Here is a 15,214-nt window from a genome sequence, read left to right on the forward strand (position 1 = left end):
CTAAGTCCTTGAATCTAGAGAGACTCTATCACAGCTGAGATAACTCTACCTAGACTGTTGGCTCCAACAAGGCATTAGCCCTATATATTTCTCCAAGACTTCACTCAAGCCTCTCAAACAATAAGTGTTCAATAAATATTGGTAAGGAATGAATTGTTCATTTTAGAGATTTTTGCAGTAATCCAGGTGATTCAATAATGATTTGGCTCTTGTGGAAATATCTCCAATTGAGTGAGTTCTCTATGTATAGGTACAAGAGAAAAAAGAGGAGAAACACTTCCTCTTCTCTCAAAGCAGGAAAACCCAGTAACTTTCCAAATAATAATATTGCAGAAGTAATAATATAAGAAACTTTCCCATTCTAGTCTCTAGCGATTAAAAGCCTAGGACCATAACCTTTTAGGACCTGAAGAAGTCTCCTAGGCCAAGCTCCTCATTTAACAGAGGAGAAAACAGACGTGGAGAGTTTAAGCCGATAGTCCAAGGTTCCACATCTAGTCACAGGGCAGAATCAAGACAGGACATCTGGTCTCTGAAACCTGTCAGCCTAGAGTTACTTTACCAGCCTCTTGGTAAAACAGTGTCCTTTGGTTTAAGAAATCTTTTAACAGAAAAACCAGGTGTAAAAATGGAGTATCAAAGTGGTGTTCTGATGACAGCGTTCATCAACCCCTGCAGCAGTCAGTCCACCCGGACTTGAACGCAGGAAGCAGCGTCAACACCTTCACTTACATCGCGCCCATCTAGAGATAATGCCAGTAATGCTGACCGAGCTCCTTCATTTGTATTATCTAGTGAGCAGGGGGTAATGGCTGGGTTATGCACTCTCAGCTGTTAGGAGCAGGCAAGACCCACCATCAGAACGCATCTTGATATACAGCAAGCAGGACTGCAGGTGGGAAAAACAAGCAGGGACAGAATGAATGTGCGCGTGGGGGCCTTTGCTAGGGTGTAGGCAAGAGGGTGTGATCAGATTACCCGAGGTTTTAGAAATTTTATATCAAGACGGAGGGAACCAAATAACCCAACTCTTCCAGAGAGCTCTGAAAAGTTGGAAACACCTAGTTGGAGGATGGGAATCCCTGCCGCTCGCGTCCACGTTCCACCCCTGCCCCCTGTTCCCTGCCCCAATGTGGCTCTTCTCCGAGGACCCCCTCCCCCACGGCCGACCGTCCCAATCTGGGCGCGCAGCACCCCAGACGTTCCCAGTACTCCTTTCCTCTCCCTCCCTCCTCGGTCCGAAGGGAAACGCAGGCTCCGGCCGCGCTCGGGGTTCATCCATCAGCCCGAGAGGAAAAGGGGGAGGAGAGCGGGGAGGCGGGCGGCGGGAGGAGGAGTTTCTCGGCGGCCCGGAGCTCCGGTGGGGACCGCGGAGGAGGAGCGCCCTTCCCCCCGCGCGCTGATTGCTGTGGCGTCCTGCCCATCCCCGCCCGCGTGTGTGAGGGGGAGCGAGTGCGCTGGGTCGGCCCGATGGGGGTAATCGAGGGTTTCGGGGACGCCGAGTGGCGCTTTCCTCTTCCTAGTGAGTGAGGGAGGGAAGTCGGCGGCTCTCGCGCTCGGCCACTTTCCCTGCGCGATTCCCCGAGCTCCCTGCAGGAGGAGAAAGTCCCCGGCGGGTCGGGATGGCGTAGTTGCGCCGCGGCGAAGCAGCTGCCGGAGCTCGCGGCCGCCGGGCGCTGGGCGGGGAAACTTTGCTCTGCTTTCCTGCAACTTGTGGCGGGTGGATCTCCGTTTGACACACCGCCTCCGAGGTACGTGCGGGCTCAGCCTAGCGGCGCTGCAGCCCGCGCCGGGACGCCCTTGGCCGCCAGGCTAGCCCAGCACCCGTGCCGGCCGAGGGCTCTCCAGGCTGCGCGGTGGCTGTTGGCGTTGCGCTGGGTTCCGCGCCTGTTTCCCGGCCGGGATCGCTCCGGCCGCCCGGACCCCTGGGCTTCTTGGGGGCGGCGTTGGTCGGTTGGGGTTTACGCTGTGAGGTGCACAGGGGAGCGGCCGTCCCGGGTGGGCAGCGCTCTGGGCGATGCGGTGTGCTGGGGAGGACATCTGCTCCGCGCCTGCCCTCACTCTTCCTTTCCGCGGTTTCTTCTGACCTCCGCGGGGCGCGCTGGCCACCTCCCACTGGGCGCGTGACAGCGTCGGTGGGAAAGACTTGTTGTGGGTTTATACTCAGTTGCCATTGCAGAGGCTGCGGCCCCGGTACCCGCGCACCAACAGGAGCTTCACTCCCCGCGGGCCGCGCCCTCAGGGTGCACTGCGGGTGGCGCCGAGCGCTGCAGCCCACAGCCCCGCAGAGAATCCTCCCTCCCGCTTTAACTTATAGCCACCTTTCCCGGTTTATTTTGAAGGATTCCCTTAGCATGTTCATTTGGTTAGAATAATCTGGAAACTCTTGGACTGTTGCTAGGAGAATCTTCTTGCAGTCTTGTTCTTATTAGGGCATTTGCTTCACTTTCCAGAATCATTTGGTGTAGGGAACCAGCTTGTCAAACTTGAATTACCTTGACAGTGTGTGTGTGTTAGATGCTCATTCATGACCGACTCTGCGACCCCATGGACTGTAATGGACTGTGGCTAGCTCCCCAGGCTCCTCTGTCCATGGAATTCTCCAGGCAAGAATACTGGAGTGGGTTGCCATTCCCTTCTCCAGGGGATCTTCCCGATCCAGGGATGGAACCTGGATTTCCTGCTTGGCAGGCAGTTTCTTTACCATCTGAGCCACCAATACTGGCTCCCACCTTGACCGAGTAGAACTTAAAGGATTTAGTGTCTACAAAAAAGAGCTGAGAGAAGAAAATCACTCCATTTCCTTAGCTGTGAAATGGGAGTGATAATAGTATTGGCCTCAATGTTACTGTGAGGATTGAATGATTTAAAATATGTAAAGTACTAGAGCAGTGTCTGTGCCCCGCTGTTAGCTGTGGTTGTCCTGAGCCTCGTGGAGACTGGAGAGGAGCGTGGAGGGTAAGGATGGTAGGCATGACAGACTGAGATGCGGAACCAGACTTTTTCTGAACTCTGCATCCCTTCCAAGAGAAATAAGCGATCGGTTTGGGAGGAGATAAGTCTCCCACAAGTAGCAAAGCACATGTCAAGACCTTTTAATTTTCCTGGAATAGTACTTCAGGTTGCAAACAGGTACTTCAGTGTGAAATTAGCTACTTTCTTTCCGGAAATAATGAAAGTTAACGTTTATTGGGCCCAAACTCTGTGCCAGACACTCTCCTAAATGCCTTATGGACACTTAATCGTTACACCAACCCTCTGGAAAAAACACCATTAATAGCCCTAATTTGCAGATAAGACACTAGAGGTTAGTTACTTGCCCAGGCTATTACACAACTGTTAGTTCTGTCTGAGTCCAGAGCTAGCTTAGCCACTCAGCAGAGAGCAGCAAGTGCAGTCAGATTTGAGTGCGCTGAGTCCGGGCAGCTTTTCCCATCCTTCAACTTCCCGCTGAGTTGAACACACATCTCTTGAAACACAAATCAGGTATCCGTGATTAATTTAGGTGATCTACCCGTGGGGGTGCCAAATTTCAGCTTCTCTGAAACTGGCTCCAAATAATTATAAATAGAACTCTGATTTATATTAATTAATTCAGATCTTTAAACTTCATTTCTCATATTAATTCTCCAGACATTGTTGGTCAGTGTTAACTTGGCTTCCTTAGGAAACAGCTTGGGGTTGGCACAGGAGGCAGGGAAATAATTCTTACCCCCTTAAGGGCTATTAAAATGAAATGGATTTCATGCCATTGTGTCAGTTAGAGGATGTTGCTCTGTTTCTTGATGTTCTCGGCTTTTGGCTTCAATTCTGCATTGTTTAGTGTTTCAAGGCTTCAGCATGTTTTCAGCCCTTCGGTTTGTCTTTGTCATTTGTCAACTTTAATTTTTCCTGTTTTGATGGAATCTGACCATTACATGGCACCTTTGCTTAACAACTGCTGACCCACCTCTTGTTTTTTAAACATAAAAATCACCAACTTACTTTTGAACCCCAGAACTTCAAAGGCACCCCCTGGGGAATTCATTGTTATTTTGAATATTAGCCAATAGGGGGAGCATAGCACACTGTGTATTGATGTCTGTTAGGCACCTAAACCAGTTTTTTTAGAGTATTCATACATTTCAGGAATGGAAAATGTTGTGGCTTTATCTAGCAAAATAACCAAGTTGCTTTCTGACTTGACTATGGAGAACTGGGTTTAATTTCAACTGATGAGTGTAACAATAACTTTGAGGACAGGGCCTATATATTGGATATATGTCTAGAACTCTGTGGTGTGTGGACAGATATTAAATACACACACAGTTTATTTCCATTTGTTTTCGTTAAGAGGCACATGTAAAATAATTTTGTGTAATAATATTTCAAACTATCTAGGAGAACTGGGAGTCCAGAGAGATGCATTGTGAATTCTTTTGTAATGAAGCTCATTTGTCTTTTGTAGAAGAGTGGATATAGTGAATTTGTTTTCAGGAAGGCTGGTGTTCTCACAATCCTGTCATTATCATTTTTCATTAACATCTGAGTGCCAGACAATAAGGAATTGTTATGTTGAATAGCAGCATTTCTATTCCAGTGCATTCTTCAGAGGCTTATATTTTAGTATGATAATAGTCCAGAAATAACATGTTTGTTTAGTATAGATGCAATGTGTCTATAGATAAATATATAAGCAATATTTAGGAATTAACATGCTTGGAAAAGCAGTTAAACTAAGTTTTTAAGAAAGTTTTTCATCTCTGCAATTTTGTAGGTCAGTTTCCTTTCTTGCTTCTTGAGTATCAGGTACTTTATTTCATTTACCAAGTTAGGGTCAAGTGGATTTTATTTTAAAGTAACTTTCAAACTTAGTCCTTTCTTTCTAAATCTCAGTACTACAGTTACACTTCAGAGTAGCATTTTATTTAGTTTAATTTAGTTTTCCATGGTCTTTTAGTTTACTTATTTAGCAAACATGTAGCAACCCCCAGCTCCCTAATAGGCTTAAGGTTCCTGGTGTTGGAGTTAGCCATCTTTCAGTCCTCTGATAGCAGGATGCCTTAAGGCTTCCTAGGGTTTAGGAAAGCCTTTTTTTTTTTTAAACCACCATTATTGACAAAATTGGTTTGCTTAAAGAGAAGTATTGTCCCATTCTTTTGAGGCCTCAAAGGAATTAATCTTTCTTTTTGCATGCAAACTTGATTGTATCTTGTAAAAGTCAAGTGATTCTTGCTTTTCTGAGGGCCTGCTCTGGGCCTAAGCACAGGGAGAACTCAGATGTCCTTTGAGTACTGAGAAGATGGTCTCTGCAGACTCTTCAATATCTAACTGTTGACCAAATTCCCAGGATCATAAATTTGTGGAAATTTCTGACTTTACATTTTAAGCTTAACAGGCAGAACCGTTAACATTTAGAAGATCACTGGTAAATATCAACATTGCTGTAATATTTTTCCTGGATGAATTTGATCTGTGGTCATTTTAAATTATCCCTGTTCTTGATAATCCATTTTGAAAATGTATTTTTTTCTTCCCTCATTGCTGTTGGACAAAAACTAATTATAATTGTCAGGTTCATTAGTTAATGAGGACACTCTGGCTTTTCTTCTTCTTTTTCTTTTAATTCAACAGTTATTTTATAATTGATTTTATCTCTGTTTCAGTCTCTCCACTGGAGCGTTTTGCTTATATTTTTAAACTTCTTTTGAAATTTTGAAACTTAAAATGTTAACTACTTTTTGAACTTTGCATGATTCAAGTTAGATAGTGAATTGGGGGTCTTTAACTTAGGAGCAATCTTGTATTGCCTTTAGGAACATGGATAGTTTGGAATATAAAAGAGTGAATCTAGGGCATTTGAGGCTTCCTCATCTTCAGAGTAACACTTGGAATGATAGCATTGTCTTTTTGTAGCATTTCGTAAAACACAAGCTATTGCTGATTTGTTCGGTTTCTAGTCAAGCTGAAATAAATCACAACTTGGAAGTGCCTTACAAAAAAGGATTTGGGTCCATTTCCTGGGCTCTGTCCATTTCTAGATTTCTTGTTTTATTTCTTTTGAAATAGCACATTTGTTTGTTAACGGACATTGAGATTTATTTTCTCTGTTTGCAAAGTTTTAAGATTTAGCACAGATTTCCGAGCCTCTTGCCTCTTTTAGGAGGAAATTGTTTTTATTTCTCCACCAAGGCATGCAGTATTTAATGTCTGAAGCAACATTCTTAAATTTTCTGCATGGGCCCCCTCTCATTTGGACCTTCTTCTGCATGTTTTACTCTTCAGTTTTCTGGGTCAAACAAAAAGACTTAGTAGGCTGACAACTAGAGGTATAAGGGATGGAGACCATATTTAAAATTGAGATTATCCCCCAAGGTCTGAAACATGGTCTCCAGTAGCACACCCTTAGGTTACCTTGATAGTTCCTGCTTAAGATAATTATAGGAGAAAAAAGGTTAAGTCTGTTGCTAGTGCTGGTGATTCCTTTAGCCTGACAAAGTTCATTTTTAGGGTTTAATTTTAAATTGTTGCCACAGTAATAATTTAGAATCTAATCTGAAGTGTCAGTCCTGTCTTCACTTTAAGAAAAAGGATGGTGATCCGGAGGCATATACTTTCCCTTATTTCTTGGACACCAGGCTCTGGGAGAAAGGGGACTTCAGGGTTGGGTACTTTTTGCAGAAGAAGGAAGAAGCACCTGCTTGTTTGTGCTTCCAAGCTCATATTCATTTTCCTGGTACAGGCTGAAGGTCAGCTTTTTGTTTGAATTTGCCGATGGACCATTTGTACAAACACATTTAAGTTGATTAGTCCCTGAAAAAAAATGATCTTTAGAAAACAGTCTTTACAGATACTGGTCCTTGAGCTCTCCTGTGATCAGATTGCCTGGGGAAAAGGTCTGGGGTTTACAGGTGTGATGACTAAGCACCAGTGATGGGTAAGAACACCAAGTGGACCAGGTGGAGGGCCCAGCAGAACTTAGGGTTTCTTTTTTTAAATTCTGATTATCCTATTTGATTAATGGAAACTTGATGAACACTTAATTCCATTTGGTGTGTGAAAAGATTCCCTTTTGGGAGTATAATTCTGTTAGCATTTTTAGTGATTTATGTGTTTTGACATATGAAATTGTTCATTGGATGCAAAAATACACTGGTGGCTATTTGCAAATTTCATTTTATAATTAACTGCATGATGATTGCTGGGATAGAATGTTGCTTTTTTTTTTTTTTAATACTTGGAAGGTTATTTGAGGTGAAATATTTAGATTCCAATCTCAAAACCTTGTGTTCATGTGGTACCCTAAATATTTTTGAGTGATACTCCCCTATGTTGTTTTGAGTTATCTCTTTTCTGGTATTTTTCTTTAAAACAAAACATACTCAAACACAAAACTCTCCTTCTGAGTGTCCATAAAGAATAAATATCTCATTTTATTATATGACACTTTGTGCAATTGACTGGCAAATGAAATTCAACTTTGAGGGAAAGCACCATTGACTCATTACATACATTTTGCATCACTGCATGTAAGGTCTTCCCTATATGTGTGGGAGAAGTTTCTGATCTTCCAAATGGGTATGTTTACTATTGTTGGTCTCTATTTGTCAAAGCCTTTCTGAGCAGACATTCCTCTTAGTTTCTTATTTTTGTGTCTTTATAGAGATAGTTAGGGCTTCCTGGGTGGCTCAGTGGTAAAGAATCTGTCTGCCAGTGCAGGAGACGTCGGTTTGATCCCTGGGTCGGAGAGATCCCCTGGAGAAGGAAATGGCAACCCACTCCAGTATTCTTGCCTAGTGAACCCCACAGACAGAGGAGCCTGGCGAACTACAGTCCATGGCGTCACAAAAAGAGTCAGAAATGACTTAACGACTAAACAACAACACAGCTATTTGCCGTGTATTTATAATGTGCCCTCTGAATCATGAAAAAATACATAGCAGCTGCTTTTTTTGTTTTGAATCCATCATACTCATCCATTACAAAGCTTTGCAGCCATTGGATGCATCATGTTTTTGACACGGGGGAACGATGACCTGCTTGATACATTTCATATTTTTTGGGGGTACATTTGCTTTTTTCAGTTTGTGGCCTCTTTATATTTCATTTCTAGAATGGCTGCTAAGATATTGAAGGTTTTAATTTTATTCAGTGTGTGGGCAAACAGGGAGATTTCCCGTAGAAGCAGTTCTACCAAATTAAAAAAAAAATGCTTCCAGAAAGTATCCTATATAGATACCTTGTTAGATAAGGCTTTGATGATGTTCAGATGGGAGATAACTGAACACAAAGCAGGATTCCACTTAGCTTCATTGAGTAGGGAGGCTAGGAGAGAGGGGGCAGTGTCTAATTTGTCAGGAGAAAATTCACTTTTGCATAATATAAGGCATTTAAATTTAACTTTTTGGGGGGGAATTAATATATATTTCTAATAGTTACATAGGTAATAGGTTTGCAAAAGAAATTTTGCTAAGGTTGAGATTCTGTAGTTGGCAACTCTTATAACCCTGAAGATCCTGTTCCCTGAAGCCAGGAAAAAGCAGTCTGTTTCCAATTATAAATCACAAAAATAGGGAAATTAGGCCAAGAAAAATGATCATTTTGGGGGTTGGGTTGATTTTTTTCAGAGGGTAAAGGAGAAAGGACCATAGGCACACAGTAAAAAAAAAAAAAAAAAGAAAATCTGCTAGTTATTCTGTTGGCTTTCAATTTTTTTTTCAAGCATTCTGTATTGGAAATTAAGAATAATTTTAGGTTTAAAGACACTTCCTCCTTCAGCTCCTTTTTGTTTCTCAGAGTGTAAATAGAGGAGCAGTTAGGCGGCTTCTGCTGACACTGAGGGGCTTGGTCCCAGTGTTTTGGGACCCAGCTGGTATTACTGGTAAAGCCTTTTCCTGTCTGAATGGTGCCAGATTATGGCTTTCCAGCATCATCCCAGCTAGTTGGGGCTATGGTTTATTTATTACACTTTATACTATGCTTTGTGGGCTTCCCTCCTGTCTCAAACCGTAAAGAATCTGCCTGCAATGGAGGAGATCCAAGTTCGACCCCTGGATGAGGAAGATCCCCTGGAGGAGGGAATGGCAACCCACTCCGGTATTCTTGCCTGGAGTATCCCTGGACAGAGAAGCCTGGCCGGCTACAGTGCAAGGGGTCGCAAAGAGTTTAACAGGACTGAGCCACTAACACTTTCACTTCTTTCTTTTCCCCATGCTATGCTTTGAATGAAGATGTAGTCCCTGTGGATTAGTATAAAGCTGCTCTGGGAGAAAGACTAGGTTTGCTAGTGTGAGAACAATCGGAGGTGAGAAGCCTAGCTGGGAGTTGGGTGACGTGTGAGTGAATCTATTGTCCTCAGCACTTGTCAGAAGCAACTAGCCTTTCTTAAATAAAGCCTGCTGCTAGTTTCAGGATTAGTGGTCCCATGAGACCCAGGTGTTAACTAAGAAATCTCCTTTCTACCGCCAGAAGATCACCACCAACAGATCTTAGTTCCTGTTTCTCACACCTTAAGCCTCCAGAGTGTTGAATAAAACTTTCCTGATGGTACAGAATCTTTCATAACAACGTCGTCCTTCGGGGCTAGTGGTGTTCAGCGATCGGCCCCTTTCTCCTCACCTCTGGCAAACTCCTCGGCCTTCAGCGGGCGGGCTCCCACGCCCACTGCACCGCCACCCAAGATGGGCGGGTGCCAGAGAAGGTGCGAGGTGCAAAATTCCCAGCCTGTTTTCAGTCAGCACCTGAAGTGTCCTCTCTCTGGTGCCTTACTGTCTCCCACGTTTTGTTACCTTGCTTTCCTGGAACTACGTTGCCCTGGTTTCCCCCACTCCCTGCCCCATCTCTTCAGGTTTCCTTCTCAGTGCTTGTTCTGTGTAGGTCGTTTTCCAACTTCCATCTGCCCATTTCCCTCCACTCCTCGGCCGTTCAATGACTCATATTTCTATGTCTCAGTGGTCACCTAACTCCCGGTTTCATGCATCTGTCTCCTTATTTCCAGCAACTACCTGGCTATTCTGTCGATTTTTCTGTTAAAGCTAAGATCCATGGCGGTCCAGTGGTTGAGACTTCCTGCTTCCGTTGCAGAGGGTGTGGGTTCCATCCCTGTTTGGGGAACTAAGATGCCAGACGCCCCTGGTTATGTGCGAAGTTGCTCAGTCGGGTCCGACCCTTTGCAGCTCCATGGGACTGTAGCCCGCCAGGCTCTTCTGTCCATGGAATTTCCCAGGCAAGAATACTGGAGTGGGTTGCCATTTCCTACTTCAGGGCATCTTCCCAACCCAGGGACTGAGCCTGTGTCTCTTTGCATTTCCTGTTTTGGCAGGCAGATTATTTACCACTGTGCCATCTGGGAAGACGCTACATGCCCCTGGAGCGGGCTGAAAAACCAAACAACAACAGTAAAACCAAAAAACGAAGTCCCAGTCCCAGTATACGATTTCTCTGTGGTCTCCAGCCCCCAACTCCTGTATTTCCCCTGTCAGTAAGTGGCACCAGTGCCAAGCTAGGATCCTCAGGCATACTCAATTTCCTTTTGTTTACCTCCTCCAGCCGACTCACACCAATCTCATGGTGTCTTACTTTTAGCAGATCTCAGTTGGTGTTTTCTTTATTTTCCCTGAGTTCCAGGAAACTTTATTTATGGACACAGAAATTGGAATTTCATATAATTTCCAATGTATCATGATGTTTTATCAGTCCTTTAACTTTTCTCCATCATTTTAACATGTAAACGCCAATCTTAGCTCTACAAGAGAGATTGGCTAACTAGGTCTATAGGTCAAGCCCTGAAATTGGCATGTTCTTCTCTATTTCCAAATCATCACCTCACCTGGACTATTGCGGATGTATTCCAGCTGGTTTTCCTGGTTTCAGTATCTCTCTCTCAAATTGTTCATCCATTATGCGTGGTACCTTCTAAAATACAGATCTGTGTTTTCCTTTCTTTTATTTAAAATGTCTGCTGTTCCATTATCCTTGGCGTGGGATGTCTGGTCACTCACAATGTGGCTCAGCCTACTCTTTAGCTGTTTTCCTTCACTTCTCCCATGAACCTGACTGTGCTTCTACAAGACTCCTTCTGTTTCCGGAGCACACCCTGAGCTCTCATGCCCTGCTCCTTTAGGATTGGGCTTTTCTCTAGCATCCCCTCCTTTTCCTTCTTTCTGGTGGCCCCCCGTTTAGCTCCATCATCACCTTCTCTACTGAAGTTTCACGTGGCTCTTCCTGGCAGGCGGTTGATTGCTTCCTCCCTTTGTTTCTCTTTGAGTCTTTCTCCTGCTGCCTCCTGAGAATTTACTTTCTTCCTCCCCAGACTTCCCTAGAGCAGGATTGAGTCTTACCATCTTTGTAACCTGGGTGTGTGGCATGGGCATGGCCATATATGTTGTCAAGTGGAATTCTTCAACTTGGTTCCACTTTTCCACTTCTGTTAAAGCTTGAGGGAAAGATCAAGTTTGCAGTTGATATGAATTGTAGCTGTAGAGAAAACAAAGGAAATCAACTCAGAATCATATAGTTTAGGATTAGATTGGGGCTTAGAAATAATCCTTTCCAAGCCCCTCTAAAGATGAGGACAGCCAGGTACAGAGAGCTTGGATGGTTGCCCCAGATTTCAGGGCGAGGAGCGGAGCTTCAAGATTGCAGGGTGGGGAGCAGTTCTTCCCTCTGCCCCTCTCCAGTAGTCTCCCCCCAGTAGCCAGAATGGCCCTGATAAAACCTAAGTCAGATGCTGTCATTTCTCTAATTAAAACACTCTTCTTGTTCCTGTCTTTCTCAGAGTAAAAACCCAAATCCTCATAATGATCCATAAAGCCTTAACCAGCCCATGACTCCCTTGCCTGTTACCTCTTTGACTTCACCCTCCGTTTTCTGGCTTGCTTACTCTACTCTAGCTACTTGACCTGCTTTCCCTTTCCCATACCAGACACACTCTGTCTCAGGGCCTTTGCATGTGCTGTTTTCTTTGCTTGTAATGTTTTCCTCCCAGGTATCTACACTGTTCACTTCTTAGGGTTAGGGTTAGGGTTAGGTCCTTACTAGAAACAAACAAACATGCACACAAACAAACCTTCCTGCCTTGCTTCTCTGTTTTATTAATTTTCTCAGCATTTACCTCTGTCTCATGTATAATTATATACCTTGTTTACAGTTTTGGTCTCCCCCGACTAGAATGTAAGCTGCATAAGGTGAGGGATTTTTGTATGGTTTATTCCCTTTTGAATCTCCACACAGACCTGGCACTGACTGAGCAGACAAATAGATAAATATTTGTTGGATGAATATATAAATGAGAGGAAGCAAGATTTGTGGTTTCTTGTAGATCCAGTTAAATGTACACTTATGGCATTGAAAAGGGAACACTATCAGGTATGTCTGGAGGGAGAATCTGATTTTTTAAAAATCCCCATTCATGACCTGTCAGACTAGAACATTGACCTCTTTAATTGTCTGACTTTAAGCAGTGATAGTGGCTTCTGCTCAGCCTTAAAATGGTTTGGGAAGACTCCCATTTTACCTCTGACAGGCTAGGGCTTGCTGTGGTTTCTCTCTGCCTCTGGTTTGCCCTTTAACCCATGGGACTACGAAGATGAAAAGTAAACACGGCATTAAACAGAAGAGCTGGGGGAGACGGTATGGGGCAGAGGAGCAGAATTTCCTTGTGGCCCTGACATCTTCCCTTGGCTCTGGGCCCATGCACAGGGCCGCTCACTGAACCTTCTGGGGTTGCTTCGGGGCTATGCCCTAAGGAATGGTCTTGAGACTGCCAGGCCAAACTCCTGAGTTTTGCTTTGATGTTCTAATTTCTTTGAAAAGAATTCTTTAGTTTAGACAAAAAGGACATTGGAGTATGGATTTTTTAAAAATTAAATTACTGTCTTAATTTTGAAGAGAGGTTTTAACCCTTTGCAAGACAGCAGTTGAAATTACCATTTGCACACTTCCCTAGAGGTCCAGTGGTTAAGACTGCGCTTCTACTGTAGAGGGCACCAGTTCGATCCCTCATTAGGGAAGTTCTGCATGCTGTGCAGTGTGGCCAAAAAGAAAAAAACGAAAAAGAAATTACTACTTGCTTTTGTCAGTAGTGCTGGTGGGGGTATGGTCCTTTGAAACTAATGACTTAAACCCAAGAGGTAGTAAATTATACTTCTGAAGAAGCATTCAATTCTTGTGGTAGGGGGTTGGGTTGAGTATAGAGCTAATTTATATTAGTGTAACAGTCCTTTTAGAGTTACTTACCTCTCTCTCTTTTTGTGATAACATCAGCATGGTTTCTACAGAGCCCGCCTCATCAGGACAGGAAGCTCAGCCAAGGAAGTCAAAGGCTTAGGAGGATGTTATTGGCCCTATACAAAGCTGTAGCATTATTTAACCCTGGGATTCAAAACCATCAAATTGAAAGTAAATTGTCTTGAATGGAGCTGTTGTCAGTGACCTAGTTAAAAATCAAAGCTACCGTTTCCTGAACACTAAAAATGTATGAGCTTTCTGAACAGTGCCTAGTACATGGTGGCTGTTTAGTTGCTAAGGCGCATCCAACTCTTTGCGACCCATGGACTGTAGCCCGCCAGGCTTGTCTGTCCATGGGATTTCCCAGGCAAAAATACTGGAGTGGGTTGCCATTTCTTTCTCCAGGGGGTCTTTCCAACCCAGGGATTGAACTTGCGTCTCCTGTGTCTCCTGCATTGGCAGGTGAATTCTTTACCGCTGAGCCACCAGGGAAACTCTCTGGTACATGGTGCTCCTGCTAAGTTGCCTCAGTCGTGTCCGTCTCTGTGCGACCCCATGGACTGTAGCCCACCAGGCTCCTCTGTCCATGGGATTCTCCTGGCAAGAATACTGGGATAGGTTGCCGTGCCCTCCTCCAGTGGATCTTCCCAATCCAAGGATTGAACCCGCATCTCTTAGGTCTCCTAAGAGACCTAAGATGTAAGACCATTGGTAGGTGGGTTCTTTACCACTAGCGCCATCTGGTACTTGGTAGGTGGTAATAAATAATGAGTGAATGAAATAAAATAAAACTGCTGTGATTGAGCCTCGCCTCCATGGTTACAAAACAAAGTAACTTCTCCCTATGTCAGATCTAATCAGGCTGCCACTATCAGAAAGTGACTGTGTGGGGCTTGGTTGGTGTCCACAGTAGACAAGTTCCTGTTTGTAGTAGTTAAGATCATAGACTGTGGAATCAGACAGACCTGGGCTCAAATCCTGGTGCTAGGATATACTAGCTTGGGGGTGGTTTAGCATCTTAAGCCTCACTTTTCTCACTATAAAATGAAGTTAAAGAAATCTGTCTCCTTGGGTTTTTGAGAGGTTGAAATGAGAAATTGTGAAAAACAGAGATGGTGCTCCAGAGATGGTAACTGAGACATTTTGTGGGGTCCAAAGAAGGTGGCAGGGTGTTAGCCTCTAAAAGGAAGGCGAATGTTGTAGAAACACATGAACGGCCCCAGAATAATTACAAAGCAGCCTGTGGACAAGTCTTGGCTGTGCTACTGACTAGCTGTGTATCAGTGGACCAGTCATTGAGCCTTTTTAATTCTTGGTTTGCTAATCTGCAAAATTAAAGGGTTGGAGTAAATGTTATCTATTTCTAACATTCTGAGTTGTCTCTAAGTAGAGGATAACATGGAACAAATTATACACAAAATGTTAAGGAAACAGTGTTTACAGAGGAATGGGAGTAATCAGAAGTGACTTTTGAAATGAGGTGAGGAGAACAAGTAGAATTCATGGAGTTTGAGGAGTAAAATAAAAATGGCAATTTTGATGAAATAGGCAGATCTGACAAAATTCAGGTTTTGTGATTTCTTTTCTTGCTTATAAGATAATTTGTTTAAATATTTTTTGTTTATATAAGTTGTATGTTAAAAAATGTAGTATTAATACTTTATTTACACTTACATTGTCAAGTTGAATGTTTTTCTAGGATAATACTTCGCAGTTTTGTTGTCATTCCTGCTAGCTACTCCATGATCATGTGTTTCACATTTCCACAAGTGTATCTGAAGTCTCATTTTATAGGAGAGATTCAGGATTAGTTTTTAGCTCTTATAATGACAATTATAAGTAAGGTAGAGAATAAAAGATTTTCTTGTTTAATCTCTTCATATTAGAGATGAAAAAATTAAAGCTCAGAATGAAGTGACTTGTCTGAACTTGTGAAATGTGTTGATACCCAAATTCTTGCCTCTGCTGTTTCTTTGAGGCTGCCTGAGGTATAGGGTCTTTCTTAAAT

The 15,214-nt window shown here is 43.5% G+C and overlaps 1 protein-coding gene across 2 annotated transcripts in view; it reads left to right on the forward strand.

The window, feature by feature from the left end:
- The first annotated feature begins 1,496 nt into the window (after nt 1-1,496).
- The window catches only part of TGFBR3 (transforming growth factor beta receptor 3), a 192,337-nt gene continuing 178,619 nt past the window's right edge, over nt 1,497-15,214 (forward strand). The window contains exon 1 of one of the 2 annotated variants that reach the window (XM_043875720.1): nt 1,497-1,751. The gene's annotated coding sequence lies outside the window, so the exon portion shown is untranslated. The remainder of the gene's footprint in view (nt 1,752-15,214) is intronic. The other variant, XM_043875719.1, reaches the window with a different exon arrangement.

This window comes from Cervus elaphus, chromosome 20 (genome assembly GCF_910594005.1).
Source record: "Cervus elaphus chromosome 20, mCerEla1.1, whole genome shotgun sequence".
NCBI classification, from domain to species: domain Eukaryota; kingdom Metazoa; phylum Chordata; class Mammalia; order Artiodactyla; family Cervidae; genus Cervus; species Cervus elaphus.